The sequence below is a fragment of the Tupaia chinensis genome, unplaced genomic scaffold (assembly GCF_000334495.1).
Source record: "Tupaia chinensis unplaced genomic scaffold, TupChi_1.0 Scaffold145592_1, whole genome shotgun sequence".
In the NCBI taxonomy this organism is placed as follows: Eukaryota; Metazoa; Chordata; class Mammalia; order Scandentia; family Tupaiidae; genus Tupaia; species Tupaia belangeri.
The window spans coordinates 768,423-783,546 of NW_006205449.1; the positions used below are offsets into that span (position 1 = coordinate 768,423).

Below are 15,124 nucleotides of genomic sequence, written 5' to 3' on the forward strand. Positions count from 1 at the left end.
CCCTTTTCTGCTCAGGAATGTTCTGGAGGAGGGCTGCAGATGCCACCCAACCCTGTGAGTCAGAACAGATCCAACGGAGCAGAGAACTTCTTCATTAGGACATCAAGCCTGTAGTCATATTTTCAATCGCTGCTGTAACTTTTTCCTTGCAAGTGCTTTCACTTCTTTCGGGACCACCTAAGGCTCTGTGCAGTACACAGCAACACAGTTTGAGACATTTCTGTGATGTTCTGTACATCAAGTCGTTGCTAACAACCTGTCAAAGTCATCCTGACACCAAACTGAGAAGCTGATGGTTTGGGTAACGTATTAGAGGAGATGAAAAAAAGAGAGAGTCCTCATTACTGTAATAAAACCAGCAGAGACACACTGAGAATCAATTACTGATTGTGACCTAATGAACTAGCCCTCAGTCAAGTACAGAACTGCACTGAGCCTCTTGCATTACCAAATGATTTAGGATGGAGCACTGTCTGAAGACGGGCAACAAGTCGAGGCAAATCCGTTTTCTTAAATTGTGGTTGACTTAATTACCTTGTTCCTGAGTGCAGAGATCAAATTGAGCAACTTAAGGTGCTAAAGCTCTGCACCAGCTGGAAATGAAAGGGAATAATTAACACCAACAGGTACTGCATCCAAGGATGTGGCACCTCCTGACAGAAGGAAGGAGACTCAAAGTAAAGGCTAGCATAGAGTCCTTGACCAGGCGCGCCCTGCTCAGCCTGCCTACCCAGTTGTCCAGCTGCCCATGGCGGCCGCACACTGGCGAGTCCAGTCAGGGTAGCCAGAGGTTCTGGACTCACAGCACAATTGGGTGCCAAGGAGCAAGCCACCTGAGCATCTGCAAGCTGGTGGCCGGGCTCCCTGCACCTCGTGGAGAGGCAAAAAGGATGGAGCTCATTGCAGGTCTACCTGTGTGATTTGGAGACATATATTACAATGAAGACTACAATTCATAGGAGCACTCACAGAGCTCTCGTCACTGATGGATGCTCTGTCTTTGTTGTACACCTCTTGGAGCCACGTCCAGACACCACTGGCTGTAAACACAGCCAGTTAGGTAGAAAATGGACAGTGTCCACACAGAACCAGTTTATGGAAGGGTACCTGTTAGTATTTTCAAATTAAGTCCTGAGAACCATTTTCATCCCTTTTGTCTCCTCACACACAGAGAGGTGAAAAGTACAGCAAACTAAGACATGGCAGGCTCATTCATTGCCAGAGTAGGAGATGCGATCTGGACACACTGGCCCTCAATGCCACCAGGTACACAGGAGCAATGGCAATCCAGGCTGCCACTTGCATTCTTCAATTCTCCGTGAAAGTTCTGGTCCCACCCAGAGGTCCTGCCTAGGCTGTCTCTGTTACCTGCATTGCCCCAAGGCATCTGGAGTGGAGAGCCTGGACCGTTAGCACAAAGGTCTGTGAGGGCAACTCTGTGCTGCTCCCAAGGGGATGAGTGGGATTGGCTCACCTCACTGCAGCGAATCAGTTCTATGAGCACCACGTGGCATTATCAGATCTTGATGACATACTTCATGAAGGACTTGGTAGGTGGTGACGCATTACTAGACACTTGACACACACATGAGTCACAGCTTGAAGTGTGTTTGGACAACTGGGCACTTGAGAGATGGCTGAGTGGGCTGTGTATTCTTCACAGGAAGTTGGCAAATAGGGCACGGAGGCAAGGGAGCCCCCACCATGGCCACATGCCATTACTCCATGCACACCTTCAGGAGAGTCCCCAAAGCAGTACTTCTCAAATGTCAGTGTGCATAGGAACCGCCTACTTGGTGCAGATTCCGGATCACAGGCCTAGACGGGGGCCACAGATTGTGCAATTCTAACAAGTCCCAGACGATGCTGTGGGCCTTGCAGTCTTCAAACCCTCTGTGGAACAGCAGGCCTTAAAGCATCTATTCCTGCTCCTAGGATCATCAGTAGGGCAGAGGCACTAACTAAACCCTACACGTCTAGTAAGTCCTGTGAGCATCATGCCACTTCAAAGAAGGCAGATGGACTCAAAGTCCTCTGGAAAGGATCTGGGCCTCAAGCCATCGACCAGACCAGTCTTCGAGGTTCCGTTTTGGAACCATGGCCTTCAGACGTCCTTACACAAGCAGGCAGTGGGGAGCAGAACGGAATCTCCCCAAGAGATGGAGGGCAGATTATTGTGAGGCCCAGGAAAATACTAACACAGTGGAAACAAATCCATCCAGGCTTGCATACCCTTTCCCAACCATGCATACAGCTCCTTCAGAGCTGATGGAGCCCGACCATGAGAAAGATACAGTCATGAGGAGTAATTCTGAAATCAGCGAATTGCATGTAGACCAAGAGGTAAGTGCTTGTCTGGACACCTTGCACAACAAACTGATGGAACCATCCAGTAAGCTCCTTCCTGAACTGAGGGCTGCAGAGATGAATTATACAACATCTGGAAACTCGATACAGAGAAAAGGGAGATTTGGTCCAGGAATCTTCCTCACTGCTCTAAGTCTCTGTTGAATGAGAGCGCAGTGCCTGGCCACAGATGCCACGAGGGAAGCAAGCCCAGCCATCTTTCGATGTGCTCTGTGGCATGCTGCCCTGCCCTTCTGAAGGCTGGGTGATTCATTGGGTTTAATATTGTCCCAAGTCTCACTCCAGGGAATGCTGCAGGAATCTTTTAAAAAATAAAAAATAAAAAAAGCCCAAGCCATTTAAAACAATAGTCTGCAGGCTTCATCCTATAAAAGAGCTTCTTTATTAACTTACTGTGATGGCAGCTAAATATCAATAGTTCAATATGGTCACAGGGTACCTGAGAGTTAAGGGTCACATTTTAGACTGTTCTTACCCCCATCTCTTTATTCAGGATTTACCAAGATTAGGGTTAAAACCCTGCATGCCGAATGCAGGACCCAGAATGCAAGGCGCATCCTGCTACCGCCTGCTCTCAGCTAGTGCGGGGCCTGTAAATACTCCTCCCCTTGACGGCTCTGGAGTCCCTGTTCACAGAGGCTGGTTTATAGCCGGGAAGGGGATGCTGCGGGACTATCTCCTTCACCTCCTCCAAAGGCTGTGTAACAGCCGGTGCGGACATTTCCTGGTGTTTAAAACCTCTCCAATTGTCCTTCTCTGCTCTGTGTTTTTAACTCTAGAATGGCTGGCTGACGTGTGTGCCCACCCTCCTCCACGAAAGGAAGTTTCCTTCCCACTCCAGTTTAGGATGATTTCCAAGATTTCCTGGATGCCTACTGACGTTTCACCTTTTCAGAAATCCAGGTGCTGTTTCCCACGAGGCACTAGAATTGAACCACAAAGGTTGCAAGGCCCCCTCCCTGCCATACCGCACCGTAAGCTGCAGTCGTCCTAAACACATAATAATCCTGTGTGCAAACTTCCTTGCTACTGGACACCCCAAAGCTGACGAGTATTTGCAGCTTCTGGCTCCTCTGAGAAACAGTTTGACAGCCTTAAGCACAAACTTCTGGATCGACTTCCGGAAGGCAATGGTCTGGCTGTAACTTTGAAAGGGACTTCCAGACAAAACCAAAGCATGCCTGGGATCAGGTGATGCAGTGGATAAGGCACTGGATTCCCACAGGGCCAACTGCAGTTCGAGTCTCAGACCTGGTGACTTAAAAATCATGCTGGGGGACCAGCAGTTGGCATAATGGCTATGTTGCTGGACTCCCATGCGGTCGACCGTGGTTCAAGTCCCAGACCCGGTGGCTTGAACTCACGCTGAGTGCATGTGTGTGCGTGCCCAAGATCCCAAGAGGAGAATGGAAGAGAAGGGATCGCAGTGTGGCCAACCCCCATGGAGAATGATTTTTTGCTTTCTGTCTCTCTTTCTGGTGAGCACAGGTGCCCTATAGCAAAAAACCTCCCCCCCCAAAAAAAAAATCACACTGGGCATGTGCATGCGCTTGCATGCCCAAAGTCACAGGGAGAGGATGGAGGATGGGAGTGTGGCATGGCCACACATCACAGGGGTGATTTTTCCTCTTGTTTTTCCTCTCACTGTCTCTGTGTCTCTCCAGCAAGGCCATATGCCCTATGGAAACAAACTTAAAAATAAATAAATAAATAAATCAACAAACAAACACATACACAAACAGCATGGCCCAGAAGTTCCTCAAAGTCAGTGTGCCAGCCTGACTCCTTCCATGTAACTGTTGGGCAGAACAGTGCAGATACAGTGTTCATAAAAGACGAAAAGGTGATTGAGGGAGCCCCTCGACCTCCCTCCACACACCCACACCGGACACACAGGGAAGACTCAGAAACAGAGGCCAGCAATGCCGGAGCTTGTTCAGAGGTCCCAGGAAGCTCTGAAATACGTCCTCCCCTCCACCATTCACCCCAGGGTGGCTGACCCCCAGACTCCTTCCGAGTGGGGGTGCATCCTCAGTACAACAAGCCTAGGTGCCACTAACCCACATCAAAGAAACACACCAGTAGGTGTGTCTACTTCCAGATTAATGCCACTTTGAAAATACCATGCTTACTGTTTTTCTTCCACAAAAGCCTCTCATTCCCTTGGAATACATTTTAGGGACCACAGTGGGTACCTGAAACAGGATAATACTGCATCTTGAATGTACACTGTAAGCAAGATAGTTATGTGACGGATAGGTGGATAGAGGAGAGAGCATTGATATGATGAATAAAGGGGAAATTCACCTGCAGCCAGGAGCACAAAACAGTTTTCCAGCTCTCTCACAGGGTAAGGGTCATTTTCATTTTTCACTTGTAGAAGGAAAAATATAGTCAAAGAAATGGAAATCAAGGGTTGGACGATGGCACAGCATCGCCCTGTAAGGCTGACCCAGATGGTAAGAGTAGAGTTCATGTCCAGAGATCTCCTTGAGCAGGTGAGGTGTGACTGGCCCATGTTCCCGGGTTGGGGGCACAGACAGCGGATCACAATACAGAGGCCCTGTTGGGAGCCTCTGATTCTCTCTAGCTCCTGCTCATGGCGAGAAAAAGAAAAGAAAGGAAGGCAGGAGAGGGAGTAAAAGAAAGAAGGAAAGGAAGGCAGGAAGGCAGGAAGGAAAGAAGGAAAGAAAGAAGGAAAGGAAGGAAAGGAAGGCAGGAAGGAAGGAAGGAAAGAAGGAAGGAAGGAAAACTGACTTGCCTATAGCAGAGTGGTTAAGCACTCTGCACTGGCAGCCAAACCCCACATAGCTGACTACGGTTTGAATCCTAATCATCTGCAGCTTGAAAAGCATGCTTGTATGTGTGTGCATACATGCCCGAAATCCTAATAGGGAGAAAAAGCGAGGAAAGGAGTTGGAATATGACCACCCTTTCACTAAGTGTGTTTTCTCTTTCTGGTGAGTGCATGTACCCTCTAGTGATTAAAAACATAATAAAAGAAATTTAAAAAAAATTTTTCAACGAAAAAATGGAAACCTATTTTCCTCTATTAAAATTCAAGTTCTGTCCAGACCACTGCTAAAATAGCTCTTTATGGAATCTTCCGTAATTTCCTAATTGCCAAATTTAAGGACAAACAATCTAGACAATTTCTTTGTAGCATTCAATATTGTTGACAATGCTCTTTTTCTTAAACTATTTTCTGCCTAGTTTCTAGGACATCATTATTTCCTAATTTTCTTCCAGTTTTCTGAACGGTCCATTTCAGTTTCTAGAGCTAGATTTTCCTCCTCTAACTACTCAAGTCTTGGCATTTACCATGAAATGAAAGAGTTCAGTCTAATCTTTTTTTGCTCTTTTCCTGAGCTGGTGTAGTCACTCCTTTGGCTTTAATTGCTATTTCTAGATAATAATAACTTTAAAATTTCTATCTCGGACCTCTCCAGGATGCCAGGTTCCTGTGTCCAGTTGCCTTCTTGACATCTGAACTGAGCTGGGAACTAGCATGAACCAAAACTACCTCTTTTCAGGTACCCGTGGGTTCTCATCTCTGAGGAGCTATTAAGCTGGAGATCCCCCTTAATATCACACTAGTCGTTCCTCATGCCCAGGTAATCATGGTCATCTCAACTTTAATTTAGAAATGCCTTACAAACTTCACCATTCCCCCTTCATTTGCACTTCCATTGCCTTAGATCATACACTTCACCTGTTTCTTCTTTCCATTTCATTTTTTTCTAATTACAAACATAACCAATTTTTGACAGAAAAAAAGTAACACTTAGAAACTCTAGAGATGAAAATAAAAATTCTTTGTAATCTCCACATTCAGAATCAACTAATATTAACATGTGGGTGAATTCTAGAAGTTACTGTCCAATGAGCAAAGTGTTTTGTTAGCTATATTGCTACTATGATGCTCTCCCAGGTCATTTTATATCCCCCTACCTTAGTTTTACTAGCTATATGATATTCCATTTTTTAACCAGTGCATGATTTATTTAAGCAGTCTCCTAGTACTGGACACAGATCAGTCAGAACCAAAAGAGTAAAAACCAAAATCACTCTAATATTTAAAACCCAGGAAATATATTGCACATAATTGTTTACAAAAGTAAGTAAAAGAACTAGGAAGGCAGGTAGAGGATAATGAAGCAATTCAGAGACATCACCAACAAGAAACCTCTACCCAACAGATATAGTAGCATATAGCCTGCCATTTTGTCTGTCTGTCTTTTATTTGTTTTCTCTCTGTTTTGGCACCTCTGTATTTTTCTTGTCTTGAGTTGAATTAATCAATTATTATTAGTTCAGCATTTAAATTTTTCTGTCGGCATTTTAGTTATACCTCTTGTATTATTTTTTAAGGACTTATTCAGAGATTACATATGCACCTTTTACTTAACATTATTTATTTAGAGGTAATTATGTACAGGTGCAAGTAAAACATTGAGATCTTGTAGCATTATAATTACATTCAGTTCTGTATTTCATCCTTTGTGCTATTGTTACCACAGATATTCATCTGTTTATGTTATAAATACTACAATATAATATTAAAAATTTAACTTTGAACATCACATCTTACAGAAATTAAGATAGATGTGTGTATATATAGAATATATATTATATTTGTGTACATATTTGTGTGTGTATTTTGTTTTTACCTACATTACTATTTTTGACACTGTCTTTTTTCCTGAAAATCTGTATTTTTCATCTGATATCACTTCCTTCAGCCTGAAGAGTGATCTTCCTTTTAATGCAGACCTCTTAATAACAAGTTCTCTCAATTTTCATTTATCTAACATATCTATTCATCTTTATTTTGAGGGATAGTTTTGCTGGATATAAAATTCTGGTTAATAGTGGTTTTCTTCTTGAAGAAGCCATTCTGCTGTTGTCTAACATTCTCGCTTCTAATAAATAGTCAGCTGCCATTCAATTCACTGTTGTCTATTATGTAGTATCTTATTTTTCTCTGACTGTTTTCAACATTTGCCCTCTACCTTTACGTCTCAAAAATTTAGCTTTCTGTGACTATGAAGGATTTTCATTGATTTTATCTTGCTTGATCCTTATTGAGTTTCTTTGGTTTATAAATTGCTGTTTTACATAGTTTGAAACAAAAGAAGCCCAACGTCTTTAGAGTGCCATGACAAATGCTTTAGGCTCCATTCTGTGTCTGGGACTTTACATCCAACCATCCTTTCTCATGACTCTTTTATTCCCTTCTCTAATCTTGCAGTTTCAAGCCACTCTGCTTCTGCTTTGACTATGATTTCCACTGGAAATGACCTTTCTCTCAACTCACTATCAATTTACCAGTACCTTACCCATGCACTGAAGACCAGTTCAGATATCTCCTAGACAGTGATACCATCCCAAAATACCCCTGACAGCTCTTTTTCTTCTCCAACACTCTCTGTTTATTGCAGCACATAAAATATGTCATTGTACTTATATTTTTGCATATCTTTTTCCATTTGACTTTTCTCAATGATAATTTTCTTTTTCTCTTTGTCCTTGTATCTTACACAATACCTCTGACATAATATGGCTTAATAATTGTTTATGGATTGATTGGATAAACAAATGAATGGAATGAACTTAGTGATGATAGTGAGCTAGTGTTTCTAGAAACCTTTGCAAGGAGAAGTAAAGTGACATTTATCTTAAAAATTTAACTTAATGATGAGTAACACTGTTTAGATTTTGATTGAAGATGGACAGATTCATAAGAAACCTTCAGGGAAAAGCTCTCAGGTTTCTGAATGGAGGCCAAGAATGAGTTTTAAATCTGTGATAAGTGTATAAAAGTAGGAACAGTTCCTTTTTATTATATATTACCTCCCTAGTCATTATGAAATCATTTTGTATTCATTGTGATAACACCAATTATTAATGTACTCATTTGGCATTCATATGACTCTCTTATGCACTTCTATAGGAATTCTGTTGTAATTAACTGTTAGTTAATGTTAGTAGTAATGGACATTTAAAATAATGTGCTACAAATAGGGTCACCGACAGCAAAAGGATCAATGCATTCTTTCATGAGAGACCCAAGAGCACCCCTTCCACTGTGAAAAGTTCCTGAGATCATACAGAGGAGTTCAAGACACCACATAAACTGAGCAGGCCTATTTAGGTGAAGACAGAAGCCCAAGGGTCTTGGCAATCTCTCAATGGGAAAACTTGACTTGGATTTAAAGGAAAACTGTGACAACTTGGCATTTGAATTAACATTTTCTTTCACATTATATGCAGATCAACTATGTCCTAAATTATCTCTCTATTAATGGCCTTATTCACAAGCTATGTTTTTCTGCTAAATTGCAAATCTGAATTTTTAAAATGATTGTTCTGGAAAAGAAATTCTAGGACAATGTCAGATAAAATGTATATTCATCTTGAGATCAAAGAAATGAAGGACCTATTACAAGTAGTAGTTTATGGGCCACCAGGTGGCATGGTGGTTAAGGTGCTAGACTCTAACATGGCCAACTGTGTTTTGAGTCCCAGACTTGGTCACTTGCATTTTTCACTTTCTCTCTATCCTCTCTCTCTCTTTCTCTCTCTCCCTCTCTCTCTGGTAAGTGCACATGCCCTATAGCAAATTAATAATAATAATAATAATAATAAATAAAATTAAAATAAATATTTTTTAAAAGAAAACAGTATTTCTTTAAAGGTGAGATACTGAGCTGTACCTTCAAATAGGGCTGTATGGTTATAAAAGCTGCACTTGCTATTGAAAGTATTTAGATTAATAAAGTTTTTTTGTGAATTAATAAAAAATGAAAAAAAGGCATAGAAAGCAACCATACATTCCAGAGACAGTGTGGGAGAAGGGAGGGAAATGGCAGCATGTGAAAAGGAGGGAATCAAGGAGGGAAAAAAGAAGCAAAATATATAAGAAACAAGAAATGGACAATTATTTGTTGATGATAACATGTATGGTAATATCTGTGATTGAGCCAATATACAGTGTATTCCATATGGGAAAACTCACGTGGTATACAGCAATGATATACAGTGAATGAATGTAAAATATATAAAAACAATAATAAAAAATTTAAATGCAAAGTGAAGACCATGATCTTACCTTTTTGGATTTATTGCAGTCACTTTGTGAGGGGAGTAGAGCTTGTTTTCTCCAGAATGTGCATGACTTTCTTTCCAAATGTGTCTCTTGTCACTAATACCAATGATGTCAGGATTTGGCCTGACAAACCCAGGGTTTTAATCATCCATCTCATCCTTCCAGTGCTGGTGTCTCAGCATTTGAATCTGATGTCCCCTTCAATGAACAGAGACTCCAGGGAGAAGAAGCAGAAAGTCCCATTAGAAGGAATTCTAAAATTACACAGTTACATGGATTGTGGGGCTCCTTAGGAGGTTCAACAGTATGGACCTTGGCAATTTTTCAGAGTATCCTAGATCTTGCACCCTACAAACCTGTTAGCATTGTACTATGGTAAGAAGTTAGGCTCCCAGTCTCATGTCTCCTCCAAGAACAGGCCAAGGGCCCAGAGTCACCCTGTCCCTGAAGTATATCCATACCTGTATGAAAAAGCCTTATAAGTCTAAGGACAGTGAGATCATGCTATTTCTTAAATAGCTACTCCCATTCTCCTTTACAGGTAGGTAAGAAAGGGTGGAATTCATAGCAGAGGTAATGTGCTGACTGCCACCTCACATGATGGGGTCCCCTTGACTTCTGGGCCTGAGAAAGAGTCATGCTTCTTTGGTACAGAGGTGTGGGGAGACACCTGAGCCCTGCTGGACTAGGTGGAGAGTCAGCTTTGCAGAACAAGAACAAAAGCAGTCCAAAGTGGTCTGCCAACGGAGGCCCCTGACCTGCTCCAGCCACTCTGGGCAGACTGGAGTCCCATCACTGCCCCTCCCCCTCATGAGTAACAGTTGTCAGGGCAGCTTCAGGGTGGGAGGATGCCCAAGTTGCTGCCAAAAGAGGGAAGTAACAGCTTTGGCCTTCAGGTGTTCCAGGCAGGAAGCACAGCCAGAGCTCTGTGCTTCTGGGATAGTCTAGGATGTCAGAGCTGGGCAGGCCCTCATCAAGGTCTTGTCCAGCCATGAAATTTCACTGATGCGAAAACTGGGGGTTCAGAGTGAGTGGTGCATTCTGCTGCTGCCATGTCTATCTGCATGTGCCTAACCTGGCACCAGAGATATCCTCTGCCTGTCCTCTGGCCCCAGTGTGGTTGCTGTTCCTCGAGTACCAGTGTTGCTGAATTGTACGGCAAGGAGGAGGCCATGTGCCATACTCTTAGTGACAGTGGGACAGGAGAGTGGACATCAGTGAGCAGGTCTCCTGTGGCATGCCCACTGGGAGGGCTCTGCCTAATTGCCCACCACTGCCAGCCATGACTGCTGTGTCCTCAACATCTCCATGGAGTACCCTGGCTGGGCCACACTGGCTGCCAACCTTCTTCATTTCCCACTTCCCCAAATCTAGTCGCTGTTCAGGACTCCTCTCTGTGGCCTCCCCACGCACTGGCTCCACTCTGACCAGAAAACCATCCCAGCAGCAAGTGCAGTGGGAAGGGGGTCCCAGTCAGCACTTTCCCCTTAAATTCCATGGGGCAGACACCTGCACACACTCACCACCTTAGTCATTAAAGGCCTCTCCTTGCTTCTGCTGTGCATGTCTATAAAGACTATAAAGGAGGAAGCTTTAATTACTCTGAAAGGTCAGCCTTCAAATTGTATATTTAATGTGAATCTGAAGAAGTGTGTTCTTGAAGAGTTATGCCACGGTATCTAAACACCTGCTTCACTTCTTCCATTGTCAAGACACACACAGCTATTCCCAGGCAGACATGTACGAATAAACCAACTATATTTAGCAGTGGCTACCTTTCTATGCAAAACCTCCTTTTAGAATTTAAGTATTTTAGCACTTGTCAGATGACAGGTGATTCTTCTAGGGTAGGTGGAATAACAGTAGCATACGAAGAAGCTATTTTTACCTACCTTGATTATTAACATGGAAAGTAGGGGACAATGAGACTAAAATTTCTGAGGATACCTCCCTCTCATTCCTTCTTCTTTCCCTTCTTCTCCCTGCCTCTACTCCTTTGCTTTCAGGCAGATGTGTTCGGCAGCTCAGGGAATTTAGGAAGGTGATGCCAGCAGCAATGATGTCACCAGGGAGGATGCCTGGTAGGTGAGGAAGCTGCAAGCAGCGCTGGGAGTCCACCTTATACTGTGTCAGTATGTGTTTGTGTGTCACTATGGTCAGAGCAGGCACTCTGACTGTTAGAGGAGCAAGTTATACATATGGACAGGGAGACTACGTAAAGTACCTGTGGGATTAGATTCAGGTTAGAGTGTACACTCCTGATGGTTGATAGATAGGTTAGATAGATGGTGGATATAGATATAGATAGATAGATAGATAGATAGATAGATAGATATAGATACATAGATAGATTCGATAGATAGATAGATAGATAGATAGATGATAGATTAGATAGATAGATAGATAGATTAGAGAGATAGATGGCAGAGAGATAGAAATTAGATAGATGTAGATGATAGACAAATGATGAGTGGATAGATTAGAAATATGGGGACCAGCAGTTAGCGTAATGACTATGTCACTAAACTCCCATGTAGCTGACCACCGTTCGAGTCCCGGACCTGGTGGCTTAAATTCACACCAGGTGCGTGTGCGTGCGTGCCCAAGATCCCAAGAGGAGAATGGAGGAGAAGGGATTGTGGCATGGTCATCCCCCTGGGGGGTCATTTCTCGCTTTCTATCTCTCTGTCTTTCTCTGTCTTTCTGGTGAGTGCATGTGCCCTATAGCAAAAACCTCTCAAAAAATATGGATAGATATTGATGATGATAGATAAATGATGGATGGGTAGACAGAGGAAGAGATTTAAATGTGAGTACGTCTACACCAGTTTCACACACACACATTCATACTTACAGGCATACAGTTCCTAGCTTTGAGGACATAGGAGCTACAGTACTATAGGAGCAATGAGTATTCCTACAACCTAGTTCTTAGTTTTCAAATAGAAGTTCTTAAAGAAATAAATAGCTGATACTAGAACCAACAGATGGCATAATGGTTACATCACTGGACTCCCACATAGTTGACTGCTATTTGAGTCCCAGACCCAGCGGCTTAAACTCATGCCAAGTGTGTGTGTGTTTCTCTCTCTCTCTGTGTGTGTGTGTGTGTGTGTGTGTGTGTGTGTGTGTGTGTGCATGCCCAAGATACCAAGAGGAGAATGGAGGAGAAGGGATCTCAGTGTGGCCACCCACCTGGGAGGTTATTTCTCACTTTCTGTCTCTCCATCTTTCCAACAAGCACACGTGCCAAATAGCAAAAACCTCTCTTAAAAAGGAAATAAAAAGTAAAGAAAGAAATAGCTGATATCAGGCTAGAGTAAGAAAAGTACCAAATGAGCTTAGAATCTATTTTTATGCTAGAAGGAAAGAAATTGCTAAGGAATGATAAGGACATGTCAAAAGGACATAGACATGAATTTGAAAGTACTTCTCACCGAAGATGGGACACTGCGAGTAAAAATAAATAATAGAAGTAAATGGATTGTTACCCATTGGATAAAGTAGGAATCTCAGGGTCCCTACGGATGTAGATAAATGAGGGAAAGAAACTCTCTTCTTAATAATTAAAAAAAGCTAATAAATGCAGTTACAATGACATAATTTTTAAATCACCATTTGGTATTCATCACAACAATAATGAATTCAAGTGAGAACTATCAGTGGGTTTGAACCGGGGAAGTGTAGGTCAGCTGAGGAAAGTTTTCTGCATACTCTTGAAGCACCTCCCCACAAAACAGCTGGTGATTACAAGGGACGGTTCTTGGTAATCTTGGCTGAGACAACAGCACAAGTCAAGGAACAAGCCTGCCTCCTTCGCCCTCTGAGAGGGGCCTATGGAAAAAGCATGGCATGCCATTTCTCTGATACCCAGCCAGAGGTGCACAGACTGGTTCTCCTAGTGAGGAAGCATCAGGCAAACAGACTGAGGGATAATCTACAAAAGTAACTGGCTGTCAATCCTCAGAACTTCAAGGTCATGAAAGTTGAAGCCATTGAAGATTATAGGACACTAAAGAGACAAGACTGAGTACAACCTGAGATCCTGGACTGGGTTCTGCAGGCATCAGGGACAGTCAGCAAAATGAAAGGGGTCTTTGAGCAATAAGTACAGGGACTCCCTTTGTACTATTCCTACAACTTTTCTGTACATCAAAATTATTTTAAAGTAAATAACCATTCCTGCAACAAAGGCCAAAGGGCCTATGAAGAGACTGTTGCAGCAAGAATTGTGCCCCTGTTTGTCCCCATGGGTTCTGCTGTAATGACTTAAAGAAGTGTTTTGCTGTGAAAGAAAATATAGAACGTACTTGCAATTGACGGGCTAAGATCTAGACTGACTATTTTTCCATTTTAGTAACATTGAAGAGCTGCAAAGGTTAGCAGTGAGAGCCTGGCTGTAAGGAGTGACTTCTGCTTCACTGGGGACTTCTCATTTAACACTGGACATGAGGAAGACACTCCTATTCTCAACAAACATCAACAGCTCTCATTGGCCCAGAGGATAAAGTCTGAACTGTTTATCCTAGAATCTAAGGACCTCAGCAATGTGACTCATCATCTTTCATTACAGGGCAAACTCCTGCATTCAATTACACATTTTCTACCATGTGGCATGGTACAACCCTCTACCATGCACTGCAGTATAGTCATGTAGGATTCTGATCACCTGGTGTCTCCCTCATGCAGTCTCTCCAATCTCGTTTCTACTATTCTTGCCATGAGTACTCAGCTTCTTGTCTTCACCACCACCCCATTGCTTGCACTTCTGTGGCAGCATTTCATTGACCCATCTTCTCATAAGGCTAGCTTTGTTCTCTTTTGTCCCACAGAGTGGATTGTATACCCTGAAGGATTTGTGGCACATTAAATGTCTCTGCTGGCCAAACTCATTTTATGCAAAAGCTACTAGATATGGACAGATCCACTGAGTAGGCATTTATTGAGTTTCTACTACAACCTGAGAACTCCATTGAGTGCTTCTCAGAATATGATAGATACTGAATAAACGCTACTCAATGTATCTTTCTGTACCAAATAGCTTCTGTAGAAAAGGATTCTGGTCAAACATTCAAGGAATTGTTGACCTCTGAAAAAGAGGGACTTTTCTTTTTTAAAACATAGACATACATGTGGATAAAAGTCACACAACCCACCTAGATGACCTTTCGCTTGAGCAGGCCAATACGTAGTCAGGTGATTAGTGGTGTGTCGTAGTGTTTGCAGGGTAGAAAATGCTAGACAGCTGTTTATTTTGTGTTCTCTAATGCAGTTATTATTTCTGTGCACTTTCCAGAGAAAGGCAAGAAGGATGAACTTGGCATTCTGTCCAGCCTGAATCACTGACCACATTCGGCCTCACAGAAGCACCCCTACTGGTTTCAATTCAACACACCCATATTTAGTACACAGTGAGGGCAGAATCGCCCAAAACTAACTGATTCGAAGAATGTTGACAAGACTCTCAGTGACCGATGGAGGGATAAGGCCATCCAAAGAACGCATGTGGGTTCCCTCCCCATTTTTATCTGAAAATAAAGTATGTGAAAATGTTGATACAGTACCCTGAGCTCCTTTAGTTACATGTGGCGCCTACTCACCCTGAGAGGAAAGCATTCTTGTTCTGAGCACAGGCGAAGTGCATTCCTG

The 15,124-nt window shown here is 42.8% G+C and overlaps 1 long non-coding RNA gene across 2 annotated transcripts in view; it reads right to left on the reverse strand.

Moving 5' to 3' along the window:
* Window positions 1–15,124, reverse strand: part of LOC102488118 (uncharacterized) — a 65,698-nt gene that overhangs the window by 10,095 nt on the left and 40,479 nt on the right. For both annotated transcript variants that reach the window (XR_337359.2, XR_001369720.2), the window contains exon 2: window positions 9,479–9,689. This is a non-coding gene — a long non-coding RNA (uncharacterized LOC102488118). The remainder of the gene's footprint in view (window positions 1–9,478; window positions 9,690–15,124) is intronic.